The following is a 15,792-nucleotide window of genomic DNA, read 5'->3' as shown; positions in this document are numbered from 1 at the left end:
AAAACAAAAAAACAAAAAAAAAAAAAACAGGGCTTGGCTCTCTTGGCACAATCGATCTCTGGATCAAAATGTAAACAGTTTAGTCTAAAGGATCTGTCTGGTTGACCAGCCATCTAACGGTCAGACATCGGAAACATCAAAGAGCACTCCATCCTCATCAGCAGGAAAATTGAGAAGCAAAATATATAGGAGAGAAGATGAGGGTAGAAGCAGGACATACTGTAGAGGAAAAAAAAAAGGGGAAAGATTTGAAGTAAAACACAAAAGAAATGAGGTACATGTTATAGAGGGAGCGTGATTGTGAATTCAAGGCGGGTAGTGTAGAACCTGCAAGCCTTATCAATGCATCTGCCGTCCATCCAGCCGAGCGGCACGCTCTCATCTCCGCTGTGATCGCGCACTATCTGTCCTATTCCTCTCTTTCTGTAATGTCTGGAGCGAGAAGGGAGAGAGAGGATGACAGGGTGCACATCACTAATACAGCAGGCAGCTCTGAGGGAGGCCAAGTCAGAGGCGAGGTAATAAAGCAGTGCACTGCTTTTCCAATGCAGAATCCATATATGCGCCTCTGAACCCTAACCATGATGAAAGCCAGCACAGCGGGATCACTCTCATTAAAACACACCAACGTTAACGCTACCATTATTAGCCTGCTTGAGTCACCCGTTCACATGTTGTTGTTTTTTTTTACTGCCTCCCACAATATAGCTTTAGTTGCTTTAAAGGGATGCTGGCACAGGACAAGAATAATTGTCCTATTTAGGATCCAGTCTAATGTGTTTGTCATGGTTGGGGGTTCATATCCACTGACTCTAATTAGCATCGGCGCAGAACCACCCTCTTTTCTCCTGCACTGACAGCCGATCCAGAAGTTAGCAGGCGGGGGTGCTTATTGACATCTTCGCTCATGTTATGTTGCTAGAAACTGACACGTTGCCAGGTGTGAGGAGTGCAGTAGGAGCAGCAGTGGGGATCAGTAATTAACCTCCCTTCGAAAGAAAGGGAAACACAAAGGCTAGAGTAATACACTTCAAACCACCCCCACAACACACACCATCACATCAGCATTCACTGATGAGGCACACCGACAAGGAATACTAAACAACTGGGATTTATATGTGCTATGAAGTGGGGTGTTGCTGATTTGAGATCAGTTGTCAAGTGTGTTTTGCAAAATTACACTTGGAAGGTGCAATATCTGCACGAGAGGGTGACGACCTGGAGCGCCCCCTTACTGCGCAGGAAGAAAAAACAATGGCAGAGTGATCCGATGGATGACTCATAAATATTGTAGTCTGTGTGAATATGCACACTCGTGTGTGTGTGTGGTCTGTAGATGGGAATGGCAGGCATATATGGAATGGAAGTTCAGATGTCATAGATGAAGAACTCTGTAAATATATCATTTAAAACTGAGCATTACTGACTGAGACCAGCTCTACTGCCACTGTTTTGGGATTTTAGTAACAGTCTTTTGCTAGTCTTTTTTTTTCTCATTTCCACAAGGGGAGTGAGGTCATCTAGATCCTCAAGCTGTGGAAGAAGAGTACACATCCCAAATGCACCAGTCTGAACATCAACATCCCCCTCCTCTCATTTGTACTCTCTCTGGGGGCTTGTTTTTGAGTCGAAGAGGCGGCGCTGTGGACGACCTCGTTACCTCATCTCCATATTCAAGTGCAGCCAGTGTCATTGTGCAGCGCCGGAAAAAATCAAGAGATTTAATCAATGGTATGGCCCAGGAGGGAGAGAGAGAGAGAGAGAGAGAGACTGGATTGAGATATGGATAATGATGCAGATGATGTAATGCACCATGCATACATTGATATTTCTGCTCTTCCTTTCTCGATAGCTCACTTTTCAATAAACGGGTGAAGAGAAGTAATAAAGGGAAATGGGGACAAAAGCCCCAAACATCACGTTTCACACTTGAGAGGCAATCAGGCACTGAAATCCTGGGTGATAACAACATCTCCAGTGGACTGACAGAGAGCAAGAGCGAGAGGAAGAGATGGCAGGGAGTGCAATAAAAAGAGAAGTAGTGAGTGAGTGCAAAGAGGGGGGTGAACAGTAACACACCAACCACATTGACAGCACTTCCAGGCTCCCAACAGAGCAGTGCAAGGTCTACGTTTCTAAAGTCCCATTCTTTTATTTTTTCCTTTATGCAATTAATAATAGTCTGTGTGGAACCTGAGCCTATGAAAAAAATAGTGTCATAACCTGAACCTTTGGAACTTCTCATACAAAATTAGCAATCAAAAAAAAATTTCAGGAGACTTGTAACCACTGTGCTAGGTCTAATATTGTGGTGCTCCTTATGTGTACTGAAACATCCGTTTAAAGGCACCCAGATCTAAATTAAAGGGACCATCGCTATTCCCCATATTCCCTTTATTTTGCAATGAGAAGGAAATATAACAGATCTCAGACAGTGTTATTATCCCAGCCAGTGGCATTAGACTCCCAGCATCACTAGGGGCATGAAACAGTGGGAGGATGGACTGTGTGTGTGTGTGTTGTGGGGGTGTTGAGTGTTGACTGATGAAAATGGGTGGAGGAGAGGGCATTAATGGTTGACTGAGATGCAGCTGGCTGCAGACACTGAAGGACAGAGACATGACACGGAGAGAAAGTGAAACAAGGTGATCTTCTTATTTTGTGCACCTTTTAATAGATGCCTTAATTCTCGGACTGCTCCAGAAAGTAGCTCATGCTGGCAACCCTGTGTGTCTGTGCAAGACCTCTGCAGAGGAGAATGCTGCCACATTATGCCTCTTAAATGACATAATTAAAGCGAAAGTCAGAGTATAACGAAGCGTGAAATCCTCAAATCCTAATGAGAGCACTGAGATTGAGCTGTCTCTCTCTCACACACACACACATACACTTTAATAATAACGCAAGATGATCTTGTATATTCTCTATAAAACTAAAGTAAACTCCATATATTATTGAGATTATTCAGACACTCCAAGATTAGATGCCATTCATAGACTAATGAGAGTTTACAATGTCTAAATAGCATAAGGCGTTTTCGGGCTACAACAGCACTGTGCTCATAAGTTCCTAATGGTTTTAGCTGATAGATGTAGAAATACGAATAGCTATTATTTACATGATTTCAGTGTAAACACCACGCGAACTGATGAGTCTCAGTCACTTAATGACCTGCCAGAAGTCCTCTTCAGCTACAATGTATAGCCAATGCATATAAATAAATACAATATATATAAATAAATCAGAAACCAACCCTGATTCTGAAGCATCAACAATGATAACTGCATACTATTACAGTGACTTATAAAATCCTGTCATGATGCACTGCTTATAGACTTCTCTCACCTGTTATCTATACTATAGGATATACTATAGTGATATTCTTATTTCTTATTGAGGTAAATGGTTACCATGTAGACTTTTCACCCTGTAGAATTTCACCCCATTTTCTCCCAGTTCAGTCACTTCCAGTGCCCACCACTAGTTAATTCTTCTATATCACAGCATTTGCTAGCTTAGAGATATGTCAGAGCAGATGTACATGCTTGAAGGAGAGCATTAAGTGTCATATTCTGTGTACATGATCTCACAAACTCAAACATGAGAGGAAATCCCCCAGTGAGAGGAATCGACTAAACTATCCCACTGAATTATCATGTTTTAATTGTACACCGATGAATGCATGTAATCATACTAACCTTACTGTTGTTCCTATACCATCTTTACTTTAGATTTTATTGTCCAGTCTATAAAAATAGAACATTTAATAAGCAAACAGAAGCACTAGAAATATATCCATACATATATCAATGTATGCGCCAGTTGAGGTGCACTGACAAGCATCTGTGTTTAAAATGTATTTATTTAATCATTATCTCATTTCCAAAGTTTCATTACTGTCAAATGGCTCAAGTGCTTTCATGTTGAAACAATAATGAATATAATTCAATTACTCCCTCTTTCTGGGATCAATACACATTTATCTTCCTGTTTCCAACTCTGTCAGAGATGTTACTCATGATCAGTTTATTTGCCTTTTTGAGCCGTTATAATAATCTTACAATAGTCAATCATTTTAGTTTTGTCACTTTGAGATGAGAGAGAGAGAGTTGAGTGGATCACAAAGAACAACTTGGTGAGTGTTAAATGTGCAAAAGCGTCCTGACAATGTAAAGTGCTTAAAAAACTAAAAGCTAAACATTTACTGTGATTAATGAGATTAAAGTTAGATCAGATTTGGAAAACTATTATTACGTATAGGTGGTTAATCAAATATTGTTGCACAAACAAATGGCTATGTGCCGAAAAAATCTTAGGGGTGAAAATGAGAGAGAGAGAAAGAGAGAGAGAGAGAAAGAGAGAGAGAAAAGATAAATGCTTATGACTGGGAATAAAATCGAAAAGCAGAAACGGATGAATACACAGCGGCGGGGAGAGGAAATATATGAGCGTGAAACAGACACGCAGTGAAAGTCTCAGATGCTAAAATAGACAGACATTGCAGGAGAGGAAATAGACAGAGACAAAGAGATTCGGTGTGAACGACATGCTGTGTGCGAGTGTGTAAGTTGGTCAGGATAAAGGTTTAGGGTAGAGGTTCTTCGTTCTGCAGTTCACCCAGGCTCAGTGCTCTCTCTCTCGCTCTCTCTCTCTCTCTCTCTCTCGCTCTCTTTCTCTAGCTCTCTAACATAGTAACTACCTTTTTTTCATCACTCACACTAACACACTAGGCAGGCTGACAGGTTCACCTCTCTCTCTCTCTCTCTCTCTCGCTTTCTCTCTCTCAAGCACCGATTGGCTGTGAGGACAATGTGACAATGTCCTTCGCAGTCTGATCCTGTTGCTCCTCTATGCAAAGAAATGAAACAAACGTGAAAATTTCAGAACATCTTGGTGTGTATATATAAATGCCAGTGATTGGGGTGGTTCGAAGGAAATGAAAACGATTCGTTCTCTAAATTTTATTACAATCATTTTTCACTATCATTTATTGAACAATCCCATAGTTCTATTACTGTACTTAAGCATTAATCTATGAGGGATAATAGCTCTTTAGTAACATTATTATTATACATTATATGTGCGCTGTGTGATAGAAAGTTAACTGTAGTCTGACTGTGCCAGAGAGTAAAATGATTACAAATTACAATCTGGAAGCTTATGACGACCAATTAGCATCACACAAACTGCTTGCCTAAATCATCACACACCAGGCTGAAACCACATTTAGTTGTTAAGTAATCTCCAATAGACCTGCCTAAGTGCTTCCTGACACGATATGACAAACTGTTATCTATAACAATGTGAGTGAGGGCTGAGAACTGGCGTCTGTTTTTTTTAACCCTGTAGTTAACCCTTGTTAAATCTTTGCCTATTAGTCAGTTATTTATCTCAAATTACATTATCCATTAACTACCATGAATTATTCAGTTACTACTGTGAAACTGATATGGAGCTGAGAGTAGTAATGAGAGTGAGGAACGTAAAAGGACGTAAAAGGAGTTTTATGCTTCGTGGTTTTTCAGTAAAATGAGAAGCGAGAGAAGAAGAGATGCTGTTGAGGGAAATGGTTATCGTTAGCCTTTTTTAAGGTTATTTGCTGTGGTTTTAATGGAATAACAGACCATGCTACTATAAGAAAATTTGCATCATGCTATATCACATCACCCCAGTGTGTATTATTTTCAACAGCATTGTGCATCTTGTGGGATGTGGTAGCTTAGTGGTGTTGGACTATTGATCAGAAGGTTGTGAGTTCGCATACCAGGTCCACCAAGCTGCCATTGCTGGGCCCCTGAGCAAGGCCCTTAAACGCTAATTGCTAAGTTGTATAAAATGAGATAAATTGTAAGTTGCTCTCTATAAGGGCGTCTGCCAAATGCCAGAAATGTATATGTAAATCCTGTGTTGTTGAATGCTTGTATGAAAGTAAAATTTCTAATACACTACTGTTTTTTAGTATCTTCCTTATAGTAACTAACTTACACAGGGACTTAAATAGATGGCGTAAACGGATTTGGAAAATTCTGTAAGTAGTCACTGATATGGTGAAGTTTTCTGTGAGGAGACAATCATTTAATATTTATAGAAGGACGCAGAGGTTTGTAACAGTTAGAGGTAAAGCTGTATCTTTAAGCTTTCTAACTTGTAAATTTTCACTGATTACTTTCCTTTAACAGCATGTTGTGTTTTATTCATTACTATTCCTAGCAACTTGGGTGTGATGCTTGTAGTTTGAAGGAAGACAATTGTTGGTCATAATCTTTCACTGGTTGTTAGAAATGTTGTTAGTTTTGTACAAAAACTGATTTTTATTTTTCTGGACTGATTCTGATACATTTCAAGTACACAACGAATATGTAAACTGAGTTCCTGCTATACAATTATTTATTTATTTATTTATTAAATGATAATTGAATTGCTATTGTGTTAGGATTTGCACAAGCCTAGTAAGATGTAATGATTCATATTGTCACACACTGATTTCCTCCTGAAAGCAGAAGCCCCCCTCCTTTTATGTCTCACGTGTCAAGTTCCCCTCTCTGTTAAACATATCTTGGACTGTTTATGATACTACCAGTAAAGGGTTTTATTCAGAAACATGTTTACATGGAATATTTCAGATTCTCTGTCTTATGTCAAAATTATATATATATATATATATATATATATATATATATATATATATATATATATATATATATATATAAACATATATATATATATATATAAAAACATATATATCAACATTTCATTCCATATATGTACACTATATTGCCTGGCTCTCAGTCTCCGCTCTAATTCATCCCAAAGGTGTTCTATCGGGTTGAGGTCAGGACTCTGTGCAGGCCAGTCAAGTTCATCCACACCAGACTCGGTCATCCATGTCTTTATGGACCTTGCTTTGGTCACTGGTGCACAGTCATGTTGGAAGAGGAAGGGTTCCCACAAAGTTGGGAGCATGGAATTGTCCAAAATGTCTTGGTATGCTGAAGCATTCAGAGTTCCTTTCACTGGAACTAAGGGGCCAAGCCCAGCTCCTGAAAAACAACCCCACACCATAATCCCCCTCCACCAAACTTTACACTTGGCACAATGCAGTCAGACAAGTACCGTTCTCCTGGCAACCGCCAGACCCAGACTCGTCCATCAGATTGCCAGATGGAGAAGCGCGATTCGTCACTCCAGAGAACGCGTCTCCACTGCTCTAGAGTCCAGTGGCGGCATGCTTTACACCACTGCATCCGACGCTTTGCATTGCACTTGGTGATGTATGGCTTGGATGCAGCTGCTCGGCCATGGAAACCCATTCCATGAAGCTCTCTGCGCACTGTTCTTGAGCTAATCTGAAGGCCACATGAAGTTTGGAGGTCTGTAGCGATTGACTCTGCAAAAAGTTGGTGACCTCTTCGCAATATGCGCCTCAGCATCTGCTGACCCCGCTCCGTCAGTTTACGTGGTCTACCACTTCGTGGCTGAGTTGCTGTCGTTCCCAAACACTTCCACGTTCTTATAATACAGCTGACAGTTGACTGTGGAATATTTAGGAGCGAGGAAATTTCACGACTGGATTTGTTGCACAGGTGGCATCCTATCACAGTTCCACGCTGGAATTCACTGAGCTCCTGAGAGCGACCCATTCTTTCACAAATGTTTGTAAAAACAGTCTGCATGCCTAGGTGCTTGATTTTATACACCTGTGGCCATGGAAGTGATTGGAACACCCGATTCTGATTATTTGGATGGGTGAGCGAATACTTTTGGCAATATAGTGTATGTATATATATATATATATATATGGAATGAAATGTTGACCAAATTTAAAATTTTCTCACCAGAAAAATGAAATGAAATTCGTTATATATGGTAGTAATATATATATGTGTGTGTGTGTGTGTGTGTGTGAGAGAGAGAGAGAGACTGAGTGTGTGTTTATTTGTTATTGTTGTACTGATTGTGAAGCTTCGGCACGATTCACTGCAGCCACGATCATGCAGTCTGCTTCAATCTGCTCTACTCCAACACATACACGTGAACACACGCACATATGCACACACACACACACACACACACACACACATACAATTCAATTTGATAAACCCCCATGTCTGTGGACTTACACACACACACATGCACATAAATGAACAGTACCACCCCCACCTCTGCTGTCTGAAATGCAAATGTGTGTGTGTGTGTGTGTGAGTGTGCATGCATATCAGAATGCCCTGTCTGTGATGGTGCATGAGAGTGTGCTTACATGTTTGTATTTGTTGAAATAGGACCAAGCCTGGCATGTGTTTACACGTATTAGAGTGTGTGTGTGCGTGTGTGTGTGTGTGTGAGCAGAGAGGTTGCGCTTAACACCTTGCAAGATGAAAATTGTGAGGCGATGATTCATACCATGAAACACACACACACACACACACACACCATCTCTCTTTCTCTCTCTCTCTCTCTCTAGTCTCTTTTTCCCCCTCACACGCAGCAGCAGCTTCTCATCATCTGTCCCGCAATTAGAGATGTTTGTGTGTGTGTGCATGCGTGTGTGTGTGTGTGTGTGTGTGAGAGAGAGAGAGGGGCTGTGATTAATCACACCCTCTCACTACTCGTCTCCATGCTTTACTGCAGATCAGGCATGTCCACTGCAAAGAGAGAGACAGAGAGAGAGAGAGAGAGACAGAGAGAGAGACAGAGAGAGAGAGAGAGAAAGAGAGCGACAGAGCAAGATGGCAGTCTGACTGTGCCTGCAATACAGCGAGTATGAGCTGGACCAGGTGGAGGTGGACTGGAGCATCTCTTCATTGCTCTTCTATCTCTAACTGTAGCATGTTCTCACAATCTCTAGATAATCTGCCTAGATAGACAACCTGCTAGACATAGTGTGTGTTACGAAAACTGTTAGTAGCCTCCTGCTGCTGTATTTTAAGAGGTGGAGGGAAAATTAGGAAGCGAGAGAGAGAGACAGAGAGAGAGAGAGAGAGAGGGAGAGAGAGACAATAGCATTTTCACTCACACCACCAGGTGTTTACTGATATACCTGTACTGCAAATGTTAAAGCTCTGTGTCATTCAAATGTACAGCATTCAGTTGGTATTAAAATCCGTTTCATTACATATTTGCCACTGAAGTATCAATCTAACATTCTGACAGTTTTCCTGTTCCATGCCTTCATTAACGTTAGGCTTTTTCTCTTGTGGTTTCTTCACTCTGAACATTGCACTTTCTATGTAGTAAAATAAAAAGCATCAAAATGCCACTGTCACTTCCCTTAATGCTAATGAGCCGTTCTTAGCTCCTAGTTATTGTACTAGAGCTCATCACTGCTTGTGGCTGGAGGTGTGGGATGTGGTAAAGGTGCTTGAGTACTGATCAGAAGGTTGTTCGAATCCCAGGTCCACCAAGCTGTCCCTGCTGGGGCCCTTGAGCAAGACCCTTAACCCTCAATTGTATAAAATGAGATAAAATGTAAGTCGCTCTGGATAAGGGCGTCTACCAAATGGTTTTGATGTAAATGAAATAAATCACCACCAAATTCCTGTGTGTGTGTGTCCAAACCATAACTCATCTTCCCACTCGTTTAAGACCTAAACTATTACTTAATCAGATATGGCTCTTTCCAAATGCACAGCAAAAAAAGTTGTGAAAGCTATATAGCTTTTCATATTTTACCATCAGATCATCGTTTCTTTATCTGTATTTGTTTAGTGCAACAAATATCTGGATCTGGATCTGGATTTGGATTTGAACCTGAAGTTTGAACCTGAAGTATCCCTGGAAACAGTAGAAAAAATGCAGAGCATCTTTATGAATAAATCATTTTTCATTCATAGATCCTAACACACATCGCTCGAGTTCATCACTGATCTCAACCAGACATCACGTAAAACTTTCTTCTGATTTCTAATGATCTAATGTGAGATTATTACTAAGAGACTGAGATTATTGTTTTAGTTTTTTTTTTTTTTTTTTTTTACATTCCAGAAAGATCAGAAGAGTTCGATAGACATGCTGTAAGAAGCTGCTATAAAGCTGGGATGTTGTGCTGCTGCTAGTCAAAATAGGATCCTTTAAGCAGCATTTTATTCTAATGTCTGTATGGTATAATGATACACTAATCAGGCATAACATTATGACCGCCTGCATAATATTATGTTGGTCTAAAAACTGTGATGCACTGTGTATTCTGACACCTTTCTATCAGAACCAGCATTAACTTCTTCAGCAATTTCAGCAACAGTAGCTCATCTGTTGGATCGGATCACATGGGCCAGCCTTCGCTCCCCACATCCATCAATAAGCCATGGCCGCCCATGACCCTGTCTTCAGTTCACCACTGTTCCTTCCTTGGATCACTTTTGATAGATACTGATCACTACAGACCGGGAACACCCCACAAGAGCTGCAGTTTTGGAGATGCTCTGATCCAGTCGTCTAGCCATCACAATTTGAACCCTTGTCAAACTCGCTCAAATCCTTATGCTTGCCCATTTTTCCTGCTTCTAACACATCAACATGGAGGACAAAATGTTCACTTGCTGCCTAATATATCCCACCCACTAACAGGTGCCATGATGAGGAGATAATCAGTCTTATTCACTATCACCTGTCAGTGGTTATAATGTTATGCCCGATCGGTATATAATGCTGTAAGTCCATGGTCATAACATTATGCCTAATGCTCTAAGAGGTTAAGAGTTTTTTTAGGTTAATGAATTGGGAGGTCTTTCTAGCATATTTCTTTGTGTGAATGAAGACTGTGTTCACTGGTTGCTATTGGAGCAAACCTCTGATGATAGAATAAACAACAACAACAACAGCAGCAGCAGTAATGCAATAAAACAAACCGGCTTTACTAACACATCATCTGTTCGTTCCTAATAATGTATTTTACATCCCTGCTATCTTAACAATTACACACATATATTATTTATGTATTTATGTGATGCATATGTAGGTTTTCCTTAACATTGGCATGAGTATTAGCAGTATCTCTCATTGTACTCTCGTTGTCCACATTGTCAGGCAGCTACTGATTATTAGCTGAAATATATTTTTTCAACAGTAATTCTCACAACCTCTCACACTGTTTGCATCTTTTCTTTAATGCCAGTGATGGAAATAACTTCTTTTGAGCTGTTGTCATGGAAACAAAAATAATGCCACCTCAAGCCTCTGACGTAACTGTGCTTGGTTACAGACAAGGTAACATGGTTTCATGCTTGCAAAGTCACAATTCATGACTGAATTTAGGAACCTGACACAGGATAAAGGTAGGTTTAAGGGGCAGGGTTTACTTTCATACTTTTCTTACTTATGAATTTATTAATATGAAATTTAACCCAGTCTAAGCATCCTCCTCTCTCGCTTGTTGAGATTTTTCACAAGATCCGGTTCCAGCAGCAGCAGCTTGGTGCCAGAATGGAATAGAATTTGCCAGATGAGAGTAGAAAGCTGGAGAACAGTTTTAGCCTTTAGCACTGGCTCAAGGAAAAGGGCTTGTGTGTGTGTGTGTGTGTATTAGTGTCAGATAATGTTGAGATGCACAGTGCTGTCTATGTTGTGACTGTGTGTTTACCGATGTCCTGTGTATATGTGCAAGACATGGGAGTGGGGAGAAAAAAAACCCAACGTGAGTGGTATGGACATTGTGACCACACACACACACACACATATCAGTGAAAGTGTGCACCACCTTTTGCTATTTTTTTAACAGATAGATAGATCGATAGAGAGAGAGAGAGAGAGATACTGTGAGTGTGTGTCTGTGTGTCTGTGTGTGTGTATTAGTGTCAGATAATGCTGAGATGCACAGTGCTGTCTATGTTGTGACTGTGTGTTTACCGATGTCCTGTGTATATGGGCAAGACATGGGAGTGGGGAGAAAAAAACCCCAACATGAGTGGTATGGACAGAGTGACCACACACACACCAGTGAAAGTGTGCACCACCTTTTGCTATTTTTTTAACAGATAGATAGATCGATAGAGAGAGAGAGAGAGAGAGAGAGATACTGTGAGTGTGTGTTTGTGTGTCTGTGTGTGTGTGTGTGTGTGCGCCAGAGGCATGCCTGCACCTATTATCAGCGCTGCCGGCATGCCATGCCCATTGTCTTTGCTGACGGCATGGTACCCTGGCTATTGTTCCCTGTTGGCACTGGTCAAGTAATACACACACACACACACACACTTTAACACATAAAGAGAACTACTCCACTTTTAGTAGACTTCTGATGGGTTGCCATGGAGGATAATGCACTATGCAGCTCTATTTATTCTTTCGCTCAATCTCTCTGTGTTTCTGTGCTGCTCTCGCTTTCTCTCTCTTCCGTGTTTTCCGCTGTGTGCCGACTCTCTGACATTTGTTTTGAATGCTAAAATTGTATTCCTTACCCAAGATAGATGTGCTGTTGCCCTGTTGAATCAGGTGCATTAGAGCAGCATATGGATCCTCAGGAATCAAACCAAATGTGTTAAAGGAATACTCCAGCATTTCTCAAGCGAAGCTTTATCTATATATGAATTTGGTTTGTTTTCTTGAATGGAGTAAAAAATACAAGCAAAAAAAAAAAATGTAGTCAGTACTCGTTTAAGACTAAGGGCAATACATTTCTGAAATACATTTCTCTTAAGTGGTTTGATATGTAGGTTGGAAAAGTGAAAGTTTATAGGGTGGATTTGCTCTAAGCCAATTCTCTAACCAGCTCCCCTGTATCACACAAAAGCTATCAACACATGCTTCCTCTGAGACACAGGAAGCCATCAGGGCAGCGCAGCACACTCAGAGTGAACTGCTATTCTCCCTCTTCTACATACATGAGCTCACAGAGGTCCATGATTGGCTAGTGTAGCCATGATTGACAGGAAGAGAGAATCCATCCAGTTTTGCTCTCTGGGATGGTTTAACTCTCTGGGTTTAAATTCACAATCTCCGGAGGATACGGTGAACGCTTTTCTGTCAGTCAGTATGGAGTAAGCAGATTTTCCGTTCTTTCCTCAGCACAGTTTGCTTGTTGTAATCAGACATATGCTGCAGGTTGTGGTGGGACAGGGATTAGGTTGAAAACTGCAGGTGTATTCCTTTAACTGAAACACAGTGCTGAAAGAGACTGGCAGTGCTAAACGCGAAGAGAGATGAGAAGTGATGTAGAGTGCTATGTCCTTTCTGAAGCAGGGAAGGGCTCATCTGGACGCAGCTAGAGGGCTGTTGTCATGGCCCACTTTACTGCGCTGTGGAAGCTAGCAGCTACGTGCTGTCCCCAGAGAGAATGCTTCTGTCCTCCCCCTCACACAGCCCAGTAACCCCATCAAGTGCACGCGCAAGCTCCAACTCATCTCTCGCTCACACTCAGAGGAACGCAGACGGAATACAGACGCACAAACAGACGCACGCGTACACACTCTCACACCCTGCCCCCACCATGAGGCTATTTGATGCAGCGCTACTCAGAGTCAACCAATCATGACCGGACTGCAGAGAGAGCCGGAGCTCCATCATTCTCACTGAGACAAGACACCCGGCCATACCTAATCTCTCTCTCTCTCGCTCTCTCTCTCTCTCTCTCTCTCTCTCTCTCTCTCTCTCTCTCTCTCTCTCTTACACACACACACACATTTAATTACAATGCACACAGATTCACACGGCATGCCTGGGATGTCTCAGTCAGTGGCATGCTTTATAGTGTCAGCTCATATTACTCTCCAAGTCTCTCCACTTAGGGTTAGTTAAAGGGTTAATGACCTGCTCCTTTAGAAAAAAAAAAAAAAAACCCTCCTCCTGAAAGTCTCTACAGCACCTGTTAAGAAAGACTGAGTCTCATTATGGAGGTGGATTTGATGCGTTTCACAGGGCAAGCGCCCACTCCTCTTCTTGTCGTTTGTGCCGTAATTCAAACAGGCGTTTGAAGCTGGAAGAAAACTTTTCTGCTCTGATCATGGCAGGAGGAAGAAGGAGCGAGAGAGTGGGAGAAGAAGCGAGAGAGAGAGAGAGAGAGAAAGAGAGAGAGAATGCGAGAGAGAAAGAGAGAGAGGCTTGCCACACACATTTACAGTCAAGTTCTCTCCTCATCTGCTGTCTGTCTCTGCTCTGATAAAGGCTGTGTGCCCCCGCACTGCCTCATCTCTCCTCCTTTCAACCAAACAAGGGGTTTTCAACTACTGTGCCCTCAAAAGTAGTGCGCTCTAGTGGGACCTGCCGGGTGTGTGCTAAATGGGGCTGTGCTGCTGTGCTCTCTCTGGGGAGGTTATATGGATAATATAGGGCTGAGTAGCTCTGCTAGAAGTGGGACACAAATAAATCATGTGTATATGGAGCTCCAAGCAACTCTACGAAATGCCCGAGCTTGAAACTTAAAGCAGCGTTCAGTCCAAAGTCAGATTCTCTAGACTGGAAGCATTCTTAATGATTTGTTAGGATCTGGAGTTGTGAGTCGTTGGTGAATTAGCAGTCGTGGGACTGAGTGATGTGGAGGTTTTGCTGTGGTTGTTTGATGCATACTAGCCCAAGCATGTTGTCTTAGAAAAGTTTGACAGACACAAATTGACACTGGAGTCCTCAGACACTTTAAAAAATGAAGGAAAGGGATTTCAGGAGGCGGTAAAGCCATGCTGCAGTCTCTCTCCTGCTCTCGTGTGTGTGTGTGTGTGTGTGTGTGGTGTTGCAGGGCGCAGGCGTTCTGGGCCAATGAGCCGGTAAATACAGCAGGCTACAGAGAGGAAATGAAGGCTGGATCTATTTGGAGGAGCTGCCGATGACCTTCCACTGAGCTGGATGACATCCAAGTGATTTCACCGTGCTCTGCGCTGCCACTGATGGCATGCACCAGCATGCTAAACATGCATGCGCACACACATATAACCACAGCCATGCAATTTCTGACGCACGCATGCAAATGTTAACATATAACACAGGAGCTTAAGAGACATAAACACACCAAAGATTATTTAGATCAGAAATTTTTATGAGGGAATGGAAATGTTTTGTTTGTTTTGTTTATTATTAATCCTAGAGTTCCAGTCTAAACAACACACGCCAGACTGAGACTAATCACACACTGAAAGGGTTTTGAGGAGTTTCGGTGTTGTTTACTGGCTTTGACATGACTGAGCAGAAATCTAGTTGCCGCTGTGTCTCTCTTCATCATCCCCCGTGTAAGATTTCCAGGTTGCTTTGCCCTTGCTTTGTTGGGAAGGAATCTGTTTTATGATCTCAACTCAACATCCGCATTCCGGACATGGAGACTCGGTTCATTTTCTTGTACATATCTTTGTGTATTGTACAATGTGTAGTTTATGTGTGTTGTGCGTCTATGGGTTCATACAGAGGTTAATGTGTCCTGTGTGTTTCCTTCTTACTGTTAAAAACTGCACCAGGATACACTTTACATGTCACATTGACCAAAGCATCTAAAGAATTGCTTTCAGATCATTTGTATAGTGAAACTCCTGTGCATTGGTGCTGTGAATGTGCAGCTAGCGTTAATGAAGGCAGTCGGTACAAACCCCCTGCTGTGCTGCTTTGCCTCTCTTCGTTCCCTTGTTTCTGTGTTCCACAGCATGCTTAGTGAGTGCTGAGGGAGCAGCATCTGGACAGAAATCATCCCTCTGTCCATTCCTCCTCTCCTCTCCCCTTCCCCTTCTCTTCTCTCCAATGTCTCCTCTCCTCTTCTCTTCTCCCACTGTTTTCCTTTCCTTTTCTGTCCTTTCCTGTTCTTTCCTTTCCTTTCCTGTCCTGTCCTTTCCTTTCCTTTCCTTTCCTTTCCAATGTCACATCTCCTCTCATATATTTCCTTCCCTT

General features: G+C 41.8%; 1 protein-coding gene across 1 annotated transcript in view; it reads right to left on the bottom strand.

Annotated features, from left to right (window-relative positions):
• LOC131364949 (retinoic acid-induced protein 1) overlaps positions 1–15,792 on the bottom strand; it is a 39,447-nt gene that overhangs the window by 20,621 nt on the left and 3,034 nt on the right. The window lies entirely within an intron of this gene.

The sequence above is a fragment of the Hemibagrus wyckioides genome, linkage group LG02, assembly GCF_019097595.1.
Source record: "Hemibagrus wyckioides isolate EC202008001 linkage group LG02, SWU_Hwy_1.0, whole genome shotgun sequence".
NCBI classification, from domain to species: domain Eukaryota; kingdom Metazoa; phylum Chordata; class Actinopteri; order Siluriformes; family Bagridae; genus Hemibagrus; species Hemibagrus wyckioides.
Note: the sequence above shows the minus strand (reverse complement) of the source record. Positions and strands in the feature narration are given on the sequence as shown.